The sequence below is a fragment of the Malus domestica genome, chromosome 13, assembly GCF_042453785.1.
Source record: "Malus domestica chromosome 13, GDT2T_hap1".
In the NCBI taxonomy this organism is placed as follows: domain Eukaryota; kingdom Viridiplantae; phylum Streptophyta; class Magnoliopsida; order Rosales; family Rosaceae; genus Malus; species Malus domestica.
This window is the reverse complement of record NC_091673.1, coordinates 37,385,304-37,401,639: the sequence shown is the minus strand read 5'-3', so window position 1 is coordinate 37,401,639 and position 16,336 is coordinate 37,385,304. Positions and strand designations below refer to the sequence as shown.

Sequence of the window (16,336 nt, the reverse complement as noted above, 5' to 3'; positions counted from 1 at the left end):
GGAGTTGCCTAACGCAACTTGTACAACTCATAAATCAATCTATGATAACCCATGAGTAGGAGTTGTCTAATGCAACCTGTACGACTCATACACGACAAGAAAACATGGATTAGGTGACGGTATTTTTTGTGGTGCCTAAAAATTCATCACATTTGGGTAAAATGAGTGAGGCTTTTTTAGAAATTGTCACATAAAGATTTTCACAAACACCAAAATATTTTGCGTCTTATAAACATTTTGAATTCGTCACAAACTATTAGGCGGGAAATTTTACCGCCAAACAAAATGTTAATATGTGACGAAATTTTTACATTCATCACTTATATAAAAAGTAGGCCACGTAATAGTCAATTCATCACTTATAATATTAAAAGTAAAATTTAAAAATATTGAAATAATAATGTCAAAACTCCCAAATTGTAAAACCTAATAACCTATTTCGTTTTCCCTAAAAAAAAACTAACCTATTTCATTCTGTTCTCTCACCTCATCTCTTTCAGCTCCCCTTGGTTCTACTCTCTCACCCCACCTCGCTGACCAGCCACCTTGTGGTTGCTATCGACGACAACCACGTACCACCTCTCCTTCGTCTCCCTCCCTCGGCCTCTCAATTGACAACAAGGTACTTATTTCTTTAATTGTTTTTAGATTTTCTTCTTCAATCAGTCTTTGTTTGCCAAGCTTAGACACCCAGTTATCAATTTCCTTTCTCTTTTGAAAATCAATGAATAATGGTTGTTATTTTTCTATTTTTTCTTTGGAATGTCGTTGATGGCCATCTATGAACATTATCATTTGTTAAATTGTAATTTTCTTATTTCTAATTTAGTTAGAACCCAATTATTGCAGCTATTTAAGCTCTTGATTAGTTGCATAGTTAATTCTCTGAGGTAGGATAAAAACTACAGCATCTCGGCTATAGCACAAATCCACTTCTAAAAAAAAAACTATCATGTCCTGCTACACCATAACAAATAAGAACAAAAGGGGGAAAACATAAGAACTGAACAAAAGGAAAAAAAGAGGAAGAATAGTTTTTGGTAGATGAAGAAGATTATACTAGTCACAATATTCGAAGAAAAAAAAAACTGGAACTACCCCTTTTTTCGTGTAACTATTTTTCCAAGACGTAGACTACTAGAGTAAATTTGTGGAAATTTTAAGTTTGTTTGAATGTATTTTTCATAGATTGATTGAATGTACAAGGGGGGATATATAATGAGGTAGAAGGTTACAGGCAACCCTACCTTGGCAAATCCTACTATCCTGGTAAACGCTAAAGCTGTCACTCCTTAGATTAACGGAGTGCAACAAGTACGCACACAACTATCAACACGTCATCTAGATGTCAATCTTTCTCAAATTAAGGGATTAGACTTAATAGAGAATCCCATGGAAAGAGGAAACATAAAATCTGGCAACATCAGTCACCCCATATCGTCTAATATTCATATGAAACATCAGTCATATGCAGCATCAATCACCCAGCATCAGTCACCTAGTATGCAACATCAGTCACATAGTATGCAGCATCAGTCACCAAGTATGCAACATCAGTAATGCAACATCAGTCACCCAGTATGCAGCATCAGTCATATGCAGCATCAGTGACCAAGTATGCAGCATCAGTCACCAAGTATGCAACATCAGTTATGCAACATCAGTCACCCAGTATGCAGCATCAGTCATATGCAGCATCAGTTATGTAGCATCAGTCACCCAATATGTAGCAGCATCAGTCACCAGTATGCAGCATCAGTTATGCAACATCAGTCACCTAGTATGCAGCATCAGTCACCCAACATCAATCACCCAATATGCAACATCAGTCACCCAGTATGCAACATCAGTCACCTAGTATACAGCATCAGTTATGCAGCATCAGTCACCCCATATCGTCTAATAAAATTCTCAAACAAAATAATATTTTGTTAATTAATTTGAGTTTGATTGAATTGATTAAATGTTGGTGTTTGTTAGTTTAGGTGCAAGTAAAATTTTAGTATTGTGTACGATTCTAAAATCCAGAGAACCCTTCGCGTTCTTTAGAGGGTTTCCTATTCTATTTCTCACCGAAGCACCTTTTGTCATGGTACTCTTCCTCTTTCCCACACATTTATTTACCTATTCATGGTACTCTTCCTCTTTCCCACACATTTATTTACCTATCTATTAAGTGCAATGCTCTTAGCACTTCAAACTAAGTATTTTATAGTTTTTATACACGCAATATATGTAGCACCAAAAGTTAAACATGAGAGTGACAACAGCGTTGTGCCGTTGCCCTTCTGTAATTGGTTTATTATGTGATTTGGTGCTTTGTATTGCAGGCTACATGGGGTGTTTTTGAGAATCTCAAGAAACTAGAACAATGAGGGCTGAATTTGGCTTTGCCACTTTCTTGAACGCATTTCATTTTTAGGGCGTTGGACATGCATTATGCAAGCTTAAATTTGGATTTCATGTTCCCCATCTTTTTAACCTGCCAAGTTTGGGATCAGATTGGATTTTACATCCTAGTCGCTTGTTGGAGCAAAATGTAGTTTGACATTGGCATGCTAAGAGATTTAGATATGTGCATTATAAATTAATTCATATCCTACAATAGTAATCTATTGGCCTATAATTTTACAAATAGTCATTATGTGTACAATGGTTTGTATATATTAACATTTTAGTATGTGTTAGTTACTTTTCCTTTTCATATTTTAGATGGCAGCTTCTATGTAGTGAGGAAAGAGGGTGAAATAGGTGAGGGATCCCTTACCTCCTCCTCCAATTGATGCACTTGCACCTCCTCCACAAAGACAAGAACGGCCAGTGGATCAATGATGTTGCTCTAGACAAATAGATAAGTCATTCAGTCATTCATAGGCTTATCATTTTTTTTCATTTCAAGAGAGTTGGAGAGTCAAAATTCACATTTGACAAGATACAACTTAGAAAGCACAAATAAAGTGAACATGCAAGATTGACTTTAAGAAAAAAAACTTGATATAACTAGCTAGAAGCTGAAAGGGCCCCTTATGAATTAAATTACATTTGTGTTCCTAATAAGTTTATGTTTCACTTCGTTTTGTTTGCCCCACCAATATATCCTTATGATATTGATTGATGCTTATTACAGTATATTCTTATGCTATTGATGCTTATTACTTTTTGAGCAAAACCTTGTATGTGCCTAGTTCATATGTAAAGATAGGTTATACTTGGTGGTCACATACAGTAGTCAAGTTGTATTTTCTTAATTAAGGATATTGTAGCTGATCTTTCAAAAAGAAACTAATATGTTTCTATTTTATTATGAAAGGATAACATGAAGAAAAAGAATGATGAAGCAGATTCAAGATGCACCCAAGGGTACTCCTTTAAATCAAGTTTTTATCAGATGGTTTCCTCATATGAACAATTGAGAGCTCAATTGGATTTCCAAAATGAGGTGAAGGTCTAGTATTAAAAGTTAAACGCTTTTTTGGCTGCAAGTGTCGTAGACTTCTCTATTGTTAGCACCTCAATGTTGATGAAAGTCTGGCATCAAAAGTTAAAGGCTTTTTTGGCTGCAATTGTCTTAGACTTCTCTTTTGTTAGCACCTCAATGTTGATTAGACTTTCCTTTTGTTAGGACCTCAAGTTGTCTATGTATAAGTGTTGGTGCCCTTCATGACGAATTACTACCACTGAGATAGGTCACCCTGACTTAGATTGATATTGGGATGTTTATGTTATTTTGTGGGATGTACACTTGATGAATGTATTCGACTTATGTGCTTTAATTGTTGATTAATGAAAAATGTGAATTAAGTATATTACCTTACAGTTATGAATTGCAATTCTAGATTACGAAGCAGGAACAAGTAATTAATTCATCATATATTATTCCTAAATAGGTATTTGATTTAACATATGTGACATAAGTTGTGTCACATGTCAAAAGAATATGTGACGATTTCAATGTCATTTAGTGTTAATCATATCATTCTGAGATTATATTGGGTGACGATAAAATCATCACTTATAAGTTTGATATGAGACGAAAAACATTGGTCACTGACTTTTTTATTTTGTGATGCTTATTCCGTCACTCACAAACAAAATATGTGACGAAATTAGCGCCACATAAAAGAAAAATATGTGGCGACTCTAACATTCGTTACGTAAACTATCGGTGATGCTGTATAGGTGACGATAATTGGTACGTTGGAATTTTGTCACATATAGTCAAATGTGACAAATTTTCATATTTATGTGACGAATGTCTGTCGCCACAAAAACCCTATTTTCTTGTAGTGATAGGCAACCTGTACGACAGTGTCGAAGTTGTCTATTGCAACCTGTACGACAATGTCGGAGTTGCCTATTATTGCAACATGTACGACAGTGTCGGAGTTGCCTAGTATTACAACCTGTACGACATGAGTTGCCTATTATTGCAACCTGTACGATAGTGTCGAAGTTGCCTAGTTTTGCAACCTGTACGACAGAGTCGGAGTTCCATAAAACACAAATATAGTCATATCATAACTCATTCATTCCAGATAACACCATAAAGTCACCTGAACTTAGTTGCACGACCTGAGTTCACCTTAGCACTTCAAAGCATTCACAACAATTATATGTAGGTAATATGCATATGGATATGCCATGATGCAATCTAAAATCCAACCATATCATAGTATTTTAGAATATATATATATATATATATATAAGACATGGCATAAAATGCATAAATCAATTTAAAAGCGTTTGTGGAACTATCAAATATATATATACATACGATAAAAAGGAGAAGACCCACTCACCTGAGATTTGCGCTACAACTCCCTAGCATGAATATCGAGATGTCACGAACGATCATCACCTAGAACAAATATTCAATCATGTCTCTGAACTCTTATCAATAAAACACATAACTTACATAAAACACATCCCAAGGACGTTCTAGAATGATTTGAGACCCCTTTGACAAAAAGTCAACCGTCAGTCAAAGATCAACGATAAGGTCCACAAACCTACATAACTAAATCTGAAAGATCTGCATCTCAGATTTCCGATTCATGACTTCTAAAGATACACATTATACTTCTAGGACATCATACTAAAGTTTCATTACGATCCAACGGTTGGATCTCCGCCAATTGCCAATTCAAAGGGAGGTCAACGTTCTATTTTACAAACTTACAAATCCAATTTGGGAAGATCCATACGTCAGAATCCCAATCCATAAGTTTCTAATATCCTCAAATATTACATACTGTAGTGTATTAAAGTTTGGTGACGATTCAACGGTTGGGTCGTCAATTCACATAATGTTCAAGTAGCGGTCGTTAACCAAACTATGTTCAAACGATGAGATTTCAACAATCAAACTACACATATGGAATTGGGGTGTCAAACTTAGATTAGGAAGGTTAGGGGGTGACCTGGCTCACGCGCCACCGCACACGGCGGTCAGCTGCCCCGACTTGCCGGAAAATTCAACTATTTCTAAAAATTACAAAAATTTACAAGAATGAAGATCTCAAAAAGATGAACAACTATCATACCTGCCACGAAGTCCAAAAATGGTCGGAAGATGGTCAATTTTGCCCACGAAGCCTGCGGATGCCTAAAGCTTCCCGGCGTTGATTCATCGTCTACGGTGATCCAACAGGGTCAAGGTTGGTCAAGATTTGCTCCTGGAATGATGGGCTACAAAGCCCAAGTGGTGGCATCGACCATCGCTTTGTTGATTCTTCGGAAATTTGAAAAGGATGGCCAGAGCATCGCAAGAGCTATCGACTTTCGTGGCCTCAAACCACCACATATTGTGGTTAATCAAGGTGGTTCTTGGGTGGGTTTTGTAGAATGGAATGAGATCTTCAAGATGGTGGTGGTGGTGTAAAAAAACTCCACCGGAGTTGGTCGAAATCAGCCTTGGAAAATGGGTGATCACGTAGGTTGTTTTGGGTTGAAAGGCTGACAGGAATGGAGGGGAGAAATCCCTCTTTTTCCTGATTGGTTGCTGCCTTCTTTCTCCAATTTTGATTGGTTGCTTGTCCTTTAATTTGATTGGTCCTTTAACCTTTTAACTTGATTGGTCAGTCTTCCCACAAGGTGGGAGTTTAATTTAATTAAAACTAAACTTTGAATAACCAATTTCGAACGTCTGTAACTGTTGAGCAAAAATTGTACATAATATGTAAACAAATAATTCACTCGACATAATTTCACCCTTGTTCATTTTTCCGAAGAGGGTTTTATGAATTCGAGTTCGACCCATTCTAGGCTACGCGCTTATTAATTACAACCTTTCTTTTGGGAAAGAAATACCCTTTGATTCCAATTCGAATAAAATGTAACTTGAGGATTTTGGTGTTTTGTTTGATTTTGTGACTGCATCTAGGTCGAATCCTAGATTGCCTACGTACCCTCTTGAGTGATCAAGTCACTCGTAGTTCATGATGTATTTGTTGGAGTTTAATGCCTTGTGCAGTTTAGGCTCTTGCAGGCGAGGACTTTAAGCCATTGGAGCTTTTGATGCCTTGTGCAGTTTTAGCTCATGAGGGTGAGGACTTTAAACCATTGGAGCTATATGTAACTTCATGATTTTTTAGACTTGTTGCAGCTTTGTGTCATTTCATACTTGATACGGCTTCATGCCATTTGAGACTTTTCTTCGGCTTCGTGCCATTGGTCACTTTTCTTCAACTTTATTGCATGAGCAGCATGTATTAATTGAAAGTCTAATAATTTGTGTTTGAAGATCTCTCTTACTCTTTGTAGAATTACTTGATCAAAATAGCAGGAATGAATTTAGTTTATATAAACCAGGGATTCGTTTCAGCTTCACGGTTGCGTCTAAAACTTTGATATCAGACTGCCTACGTATCCTAAACGAAATCAAACCGGCGTAGTTCATTATTATTTGATTTGAACTTGTGTTCAGACTTTTGGGAAAATGAGAAGCTATTTGGATTGGATTGGATTTGAATATTTAATAGGTAATGTAAATGACCCATTAATTTGAGTATGACAATCTGGGAGGATTTTTAAGACCACGTCATATCCACCCTTTTGTTTTCTTTTATATGGAACTTGATGGTGCCTTGTCCTGTCTTGTTGCATTTCCTATTCTTCTATTTATCATAGGGCTTTGAACCATTTGACCCAAGTGTCTTTCCAATCTGACAGCAAGTTGCATTATTATTTTCTTTATGTAACTTTAAGACTTTCTAAGTCCAAATAGGACTCTGTTTCAACAAACTCTCTTCTTCTCCATGTGAGAAAACCCTCACTTGAGGTGGACTTCATTCATACCCCGTGAAATGCCTTAGAGATCCCTCCTTTACTTAGCTCCCAGACTCGGTGGTCTCCGTCCCGAAACGGCAGGCAATCCCAATCAAACTTCTATTTGGATTGGGTATTCGTGGATTTCAAAGTGAGAATGGGTAAGGTTTGTTGTAGTTTAGATTCTTTGTTCAAATTACTTCGATTTACTATTATTTCCCCCTCAAATCGCAAACCCGTTTTTTTCGCAGGTCACAAAAAGCTTTCATTTTTTTTCTGCTGCCTTGTATTCTTGCTCTTACCCCTTTGCTTGTGTTTCTTTTTGTGGATCGAAAGCTCAAAACGAAGAGGGGTGGAGATCTAGTAAGTCATCCCATTTTCGTTTTCTATGTTCTGGGTTTGCTTATGTATTTGGAGTGGAATGAAACTCTAACTGCGATGAAATTATCAATTATCTCATGCAGGCATCCCAGGCAACGACCACTCTTCTACTTGGTTGTTGGACATACTATTTTGCAGTACTTTGAAAACAAGTGTTGATTCATGGCTTCAAAGGTGAGGATTGCACTCTAAAATTTGTAGGGCGCCCTCATAATATTTGCTGTATTTGTGTGTTGCCTTCTATGTTTAATTGGAATAGAATTATACTTTTCCATTTGTATATCTGGCGAGTGGCTTTACAAACAACCGTGCTCATGATAATTTTGTCCTGCTTGTTTGTACTTGTGTAAACTGATTTGCATATCAGGTCTTTGGGTGTTAATACATAGGTTGCCTTGTGAATGAGTTTCCCAATTAATTTTGGGAAGTTTTGACATTAAGCTTTAAACTCTCTTTTTTTCACATTCACATGGCAGAGAAGCAAGTGAAACTTTTTGACACAATGAAAGTTTTTATCCCATCTTCACGTGGCAAAGAAGGTTGCTTGTCCATTTAAAGATTGGGAAATTTTCCCTTTCTTTCCTTGTCTTGTAGCATTTCAATGTCTTTCTTTGGTCAAAGCTTTGACACAATGTTTAACCAAAACTTTGACACAATTGTAGCATTTCAAGGCTTTGAACCTTCTTCACGTCTCCTTCCTTCTTTGTCTCTATCAAAGTTGTGTTGGGGACTTTTCTTTTGTCATCATCAAAATTTCTGATTTCTTTTCCTTTGTTTATTGGTCAACACATGCACTTACTCCCTTTAGCTTTTCCAAACATGATAACCACCTTCTTTAGCTTTTACAGAAAACTTTTCTTCATTTAGTCACTCTCTTTAGAGCATATTTTCCTACTTTTCTTCTTGAATTGGGGAATTTCCAAGCATGTGTCGGTCAAGGGAAGTTTTTTTTTTTCCTTTGCAAACCATCTTTTCCATTTTCTCCTTTTTCTTGGACTCTATACCCAATAAGTTTTCATATAATTTTTAGCCAAAGCCATCCTCCATGTTTTGTACCCGTGGGTAGCAAAAAACACCAAATAGAATAATTTCTTTTCTCTTTCTTGTGTTGCATCTTTGTATATGTTGTTTCCTTGCTGTCTTTTCTTCATAGAGACAAAATATGAGTCGGTCAAGGGGAGCAAAAGTTGCATTTTGCCTCTTTTCCCTTGTTTATTTTGTCCACAAATGCATCTGTTTTCTCATTGGACCGCAAAGAATGACTTTCATTAGACTTTGATTGGAACTTCACGGGGTGGTCTAGGCCACCCTGAATAAATTCATGGGATTCTTGGAGATCATTTCTGCTGCTCCACCTCCATCTGTTTGGAGCAGGAAAAATACCATACAAAGAAACAAAGGCAAAAAAAAAAAAACCTAAAAGAAATATTAGAAAATTTGATTTGTCCTTCTCTTTTTTTTTTTTTTTTTCTTGCGTTGTGGACCATTGCCAAGCAAAGGGGAATGTCATGGACCATTGCCTGGTGGTCTTCGGCTGCCATTTTTTTGTGTTGCTTTGTCCTTCGTGTCCTTCTCTGTTTCTTGTATATATGTACAACATAACAAAAATCAAGAGAAAAATAATTTTAACAGGGCTTTGTTTTTATACCTGGTGATGAATATTCTTCTTTGGTTCTTGACTTCGAAAGCACGAAAGATTGAATTCCTTCTCTTTTCTGGCAGCACTTCGTTGCTTTTGGTATTCTCTCAAGGTTTCTCTATTTTCTGCAGAGTTTCCCCTTCCTTTTTTCTGTCCCCCTTTTTTGTTGCAGCTGATGCCTATTTATAGGCATCATAGGAGAGTTCTAGAGCTTGTTACGTGGGGGGAAGATGGAGGGCATGACTTCTTGCCACTCTCTCTTAACCTCTCTTAATTGACCCCACGTTTTTTTTTTTGTTGCAGGAAATGGGGGAACCTATTTATTACTTCCCCCTTTTGTAGGAAATTTTCCTTATTTTACTTATTTATATTTTTTTATTTGTTTATGGATATTTAGTTTGTATGTAAAGCCCATTCTTAACTTTTTGGGTTGGTTTACATCTTTATTTTGCCTTGTAGTCTGACCCAATTTGTATAGACTCTATTTTTTATTTTTGTTGTTCAACAGTAACTATACCGTTATAATCCGAACTCGCAAATGGCTTTCGCCTATGCGTTCATACCAACGAGTACTATGAGGATACACTAAAAGAATAAGTCATACACTCCTCTAGACGATGGTAAACGAAAGTCAAAAGTCTTTACCTCTAGGGCATTTTCGTAAATTCACGCTTTTAAAATTAATAAAAACGTAAAATTAGGGACGGGTTGTCACATTATTAAACTAAAACTGGTGCAAGTCCAGTGTTCTTCTTTCGAAGGATTTATAAGAGCTTGGTTTGACAAGTGCAAGTCCATATTAACTTAGTGTTGTCTTCATCAAAATTATAATAATAATACTATTAAATTAGTCTTGTTATTTTTATTCCAGGTGTGTGTGCTTGAAGTTAATGTAGTTGCACTTGCTTATGAGGCTAGTGATGGTGAATTTTATATCAAGTATATTGTATAAATTGTCCCTCTGTTATGTTTTCTTGTGGGTTGCTAATTTGTGTTACTCTCCCATTTAGCTGATGTTGAGAATATATTGTACATTTTGTCCCTCTATTGTGCAGAACACACTGAGCAAGGAGCTTCGTACAAGTAAGTTTGATTGTGCTGGGAATATATTGTATATTTTGCTTTCTCTGCCTTGTGTTTATTCTAAGTACATTGTGTAACTTATTGTACCTTCTTTCATTCATTTTGATTTGCATCTTTTAAGGGACTAAAGAGTACCTCTCAAATGGCGGGTGGTCTGTGATGTTGATTGCAAGGTTTGGAAGAACGGTTGTCTTGGCCTCTAAGAATACATATGGTAAATGCCTCTGCTTAATCAAACTTACTATATTCTTGATTACATAAGTACATGCTTTATCATCCAAGATGCAAGTGAAATTCAAGTCTTGACTATGTGCTTGATTACGTGATTACATACTTTCTTGTTGACAAATTGGTTAAGTTTTCATTGTTTATTGTAACTATGGTGTTATTGTAGCCCTTCCCCATTTTCTACTTAACAGATTGTTGTGTTAAAGTATCTTCAATTGAATGTATCTTTTTCATGATGTAGTGTGAATCAGTGCAGTTCCATACTGTTATTACTTATAGAAAGATTCATAGCTACAATTTGATTATTTCGGTATTAAGAATCAGTGCAGTTCTATAGTGTGAAGAGACTTTACCGACAAATTTGGACTTTTGCCGACAAATTCATTTTATTGGTAAAGTTGAAATTTCTAGTAGTGAATGTATCGCAAAACCTGCAAAACTACTTGTAGGATAGGCTTTCGAGGCTGATGCATATATTGACTTAAGGTTTGAACCAAATAAACTATGTCCGGTCTAGTAACTGTCAAGTAGATTAATCGACCCGCCATTCTTCTATAGTGGGTTGGATCATGAAGTAATTCACCGTCATCAGGAGTAAACTTTAAATGCAGCTCCATTGGAAAAGTTTTCGTCTTTGCATCTAAAAGTCCTGGATCTTGTAAGATATCCAAGGAATATTTGCGTTGAGATACAAATATACCTTTCTTAGAACATGAGAATTCCAATCCCAAAAAATACTTCAAGTTTCCAAGGTCTTTGATGCGAAATTTTTTGAGGAGAACGAACTTCAAGTGTTCCTTCTCTTGAAGATTATTTCCTGTGAGAAGGATATTGTTAACATATATGAGAACTCCAGTGAAAGAACTACTAGAGGTTTTTGTAAATAATGAATAATCTGCCTTGGATTGTTGAAATCCAACTTGTTGAATAACACTAGAACACTTGGAGAACCAATTACGAAAGGCTTGTTTGAGACCATACAAAGACTTATTAAACTGACACACCAAGTGCAAGTCGCCAGGGAGAAAGGCGTTTTGAACGTCGAGTTTGTTTGTACCAAACTTGACCAAAACCGAAACTACTAAGCATCGGTCAACGTTATACCTCAAGGACCCAGAAGAGTTTCCTTACAACCAGGAGGCCAATCACAGCGCGACATGTGTCGACATCAGAAGCCAATCATAGCGTGACACGTGTCAACATCAGAAGCCAATCACAACACGACACGTGTCAATGTCAGAATGAAAATAGAAACTCACTTCTATAAATAGAGATCATTCTCTCACAATATTTCCTAATGTCATTTGTACTAAATCATTCGCTAGTACTCACTAAAGGAGAGCTTGAACCTATGTACTTGTGAAACCCTTCACAATTAATAAGAACTCCTCTACTCCGTGGACGTAGCCAATCTGGGTGAACCACGTACATCTTATGCTTGCTTCCCTATCCCTATCCATTTACATACTTATTCACACTAGTGACCGGAGCAATCTAGCGAAGGTCACAAACTTAACATTTTCTGTTGTACCAAAGTCCTCACTGATTTTGTGCATCAACATTTGGCACCGTCTGTGGGAAATGCCTCCTCTTCTTTGGGCCTAACAACTTTCTTAACAAATATATATGAAGAAGGAGTTTTGGGCTACCACTTAGAAAGGAAATGCCTCATTCGTCAACTCCCTCGACCGGAAACTTGGGGGACTCCTACCATATGCTACTGCACCTTGATACTCGGAAGTTTGACGACCACTCAGTGACTTGGATTTTTCAAGTCTCCAAACGAGAAGTTTTCCTCACTCTAGAAATTAAGGGAGCATTACCTCAACCTACATGTTTCACTCACAAAGCTTCAACATACAAGCTTCAACAAAAGGAAAAATTCAAAGAACTTAGTGAAGAAGGCCTTGGTGTATTTAACACAATACGTTGAAATGAAGCAAAGCTTGTTTATTGATATCTCCGATAAGTTACAAATATGTACATATACATGAATCAAAATAAACAAATAAGAGGGAGCCTTCACAAAGATTGCTCAGGAGAAGTCTCAGCAGTTGGCAGAGCCCTAGAAAGAGGAGGCACTAGAAGGTGATTATTCGGAGCCTCAGTACTAGGCAGAACCCCAGAAGGAGGAGGCACCGAAGGCTAATCATTTTGAGCTTCATTACGCGGTACAACCCTAGAAGACGATGGCAATAAATGCCTTTGGAACAAACCCACAAACCTCTGACGATCAAGTAAAATCTGACCATCAGATTCCTATAGCTGGTCGAGATTCCTCTTCATGTTTGTAACATAGTCATGTGCGAGCCTGTGCAACTATTTATTCTCATGCTTGAGCCCTCTGATCTCCTGTTTGAGACTTATCACTTCAGCCGCCAATGATTCAACTTGGTGGGTTCGAGCAAATAGGCGTTGTGCCATATTAGACACATAACCTGCACATTGAACACTAAGAGCCAGAAAATCCTTAACAACCAACTCATCAGACCGTTTGGAAAGTAGTCTGTTATCTTTGGGAGTGAGAAGGTTCCTGGACACCACCGCAACGGTCATATCATTCTTCATCACAGAGTCCCCAATGGTAAGATGACCAGTATGGGATAAGAAGGATGGGCTCCATATGTTGTCTTGAGAAGGCATGGCTGCCTCTTCACCAAAGTTCAAGTCAAAACGACGGTCGGATGGGCCAGACATTTTCAGAAATGATGAAAGAGAAATGAGGTGCAATAAATCTCTGAAGTAAGGGGAAAATTCCTACAAGCAATAACTCTCTTAATGTACTTCTTGCACACAATTGGTACCCTTATAAAAGAAAGGGCAACAGGGTCGTTGGTTCAAAAATCAAAGAGGCACCATTCTCCGGATTCCGAAGAGGCACCACTTTCCACACGCAACATCAGCTCCTCGGGTACCACAGATAACTTTGCCAAAGATCTCTGACAAAGTTTAGACACATAAATTTTGAAGGTCCAGCTACCCTACTATTACCCTCAAGGGTAAAGGAACAACACCACTGCTTGATAACTAGAAAGTCCCAATGTGTGTCAACCTCTGTGCTCCGTGGCAAGGCAGACTGGCAAAAATGCCCAACCTTTACTCACATTCGAGAAAACACTCCCAACAAGATTGCTTGCTAAAAAATCGAAGAGGAACCACTCTCCAAATCTCGAGAGCCAGACTCCTAACAGGATTACTTTCTCAAAAATCGAAGAGACACTACTCTCCAAATCTCAAGAGTGAGACTCCCAGTCGGATTGCTTTCTCAAAAATCGAAGAGGCACCGTTCTCTGAATCTCGAGAGCCAAATCCCCGACAAGATTGCTTGTTTGAAAACCGAAGAGGCACCGCTCTTCGAACTTTGAGAGCCAGATTTCCTTGGATAAAGCTTGTCTACAATCTTCACACACAACATCAGCTTTCCAGATACCACAGACCACTTTTTCAAAGCACTCTGACAAAGTTAAAACATGTGAAGCTTGCAGCTCCCACTACATTGCTATGACCAAGAAGGGTAAAAGAATAGCATTATTACTTGCTTAAAAATCGAAGAGGTACCGCCCTCCGAATCTCAAAAGCCAGACTCCCAACAGGATTACTTTCTCAAAAATCGAAGAGGCACCGCTCTCCAAATCTTAAGAGTGAGACTCCTAACAGGATTGCTTTCTCAAAAATCAAAGAGGCACCGTTCTCTGAATCTCGAGAGCCAGATTCCTGATAGGATTGCTTGTTTGAAAACCGAAGAGGCACCGCTCTCAGAACTTCGAGAGCCAGATTTCCTTGGATAAAGCTTGTCTGCAATCTTCACACGCAACATCAGCTTTCCAGATACCACAGACCACTTTTTCAAAGTGCTCTGACAAAGTTAAAACATGTGAAGCTAACAGCTCCCACTACATTGCTATGACCAAAAAGGGTAAAGGAATAGCATTATTACTTGCTCAAAAATCGAAAACGCACCGCCCTCCGAATCTCAAGAGCCAGACTCCCAACAGGATTACTTTCTCAAAAATTGAAGAGGCACCGCTCTCCAAATCTCAAGAGCCAGACTTCTAACAGGATTGCTTTCTCAAAACTCGAAGAGGCACAGCTCTCCAAATCTCGAGAGCCAGATCCCCGACAGGATTGCTTGTTCGAAAACGGAAGAGGCATCGCTCTCCAAACTTCGAGAGCCAGATTTCCGTGGATAAAGCTTGTCTGAAATCTTCACAAGCAACATCAACTTTCCAGATACCACATACCACTTTTTCAAAGTGCTCTAACAAAGTTAAAATACGTGAAGCTTGCAGCTCCCCCTACATTGCTATGGCCAAGAAGGGTAAAGGAATAGCATTACTACTTGTTGTTAGGGAGACTCCTATATATGTCGACCTCCATCCTCCACGGACAGGCAAACCTGCAAAAATGCTCAACCCTTCCTCATATCTGAGAGGGCACTCCCAACGAAGCCTCTTGAAATACTCAGCTTTCTTCCCCCTAATAATACCTATGCAAACTAGCCACACCAGAGCAAGAGTATCTCATATCATCGGGGTCAAAAGCAAAAGTATCCCATATCATGCTTTTTCCCTGTCTTTTCCTTTGCCCTTGTTCTTACCTGCAAGACAACGAGAAAAAGAGCAATCAGTCAGCACTTGGAATCAAGCTTCCAGTCAGGAACTGACTGCCTGGAACCCCTTGCCTGATTACTTACCTAGCATTGCTCTTGAGTACTCATCTTCAACATCTTATGCTTCCAGAAAAGATACCACATCTGCCTGAGGAACAGATAGGGTAAGTGAGAAGGATACAAGGAAGCATGTGGAGACAAGCGCAACAGAACACATGCCGATTCATCTATTACTTCGTCAACAGCAAAAGTATCTCATATCATCAAGGTCAAACGCACTCTTGATTTGATAGACTTGTTTTGACCCTCAAATTGTTGAGTCGGCTTTATACTCTGGAGAAAACCAGAAAACCCTACAGCCTAGTTCAAGAATAAGCCTGTGGAAAGTTACTTCTTCAAAAGCAAAAGTATCTCATATCATCTCTTCTCCATTTGCTTCTCCTTATCCTTGTTGTTGTTTACGACACAAGGAGAAAGAGAATAATCAACCGGAAGCCAAAGTCGAACCTCCGATCCAGGTTGTTTGCTTGAAAGTCTGATTGCTTACCTTGTCTGTTACCTCTTTTGGCAAATCTCCTAGCTCGGCGACTTGGGGGACTCCTACTATAGGGTTTTGTATCGCACTTGACCAAGCCCGAAACTACAAGTAAGCTTCAAATGAAATTGATACATTACCTTATGCATCTTCATCGGTTAAAGATACCACCCCTGGATGGAGGAAAAGTACTTCAAGATAAGATGCCACATCTACGTATGAGACAGATAAGGCAAGTGAAAATGATACCACACTTCGGTACTTAGAAGTTTCGTGATTACTCAATGACTTGGATATTGCAAGTCCCCAACTGAGGAGCTTCCCTCACTCGGGAAATTAGGGGAGCATTGTTTGTACCATACTTGACCAATCCCAAAACTACTAAGCACCGGTCAACGTTATACCATCAAGGACCCATAAGAGTTTCCCTACAACCAGGAGGCCAATCACAACACGACAGGTGTCGACATCAGAAGCCAATCATAGTGCGACACGTGTCAACATCAGAAGCTAATCACAACACGACATGTGTCAATGTCAGAATGAAACTAGAAACTCTCTTCTATAAATAGAGATCATTCTCTCACAATATTTC

General features: G+C 38.2%; 1 long non-coding RNA gene across 1 annotated transcript; it reads right to left on the bottom strand.

Annotated features, from left to right (window-relative positions):
* Positions 1-1,207: 1,207 nt before the first annotated feature.
* Positions 1,208-9,498, bottom strand: LOC139190565 (uncharacterized). Its single transcript, XR_011574872.1, has 4 exons — positions 9,296-9,498; positions 4,800-4,858; positions 2,768-2,839; positions 1,208-1,854 (listed from the first exon to the last, which is right to left on the bottom strand). It is a non-coding gene; the product is annotated as an uncharacterized lncRNA (long non-coding RNA).
* Positions 9,499-16,336: the final 6,838 nt, after the last annotated feature.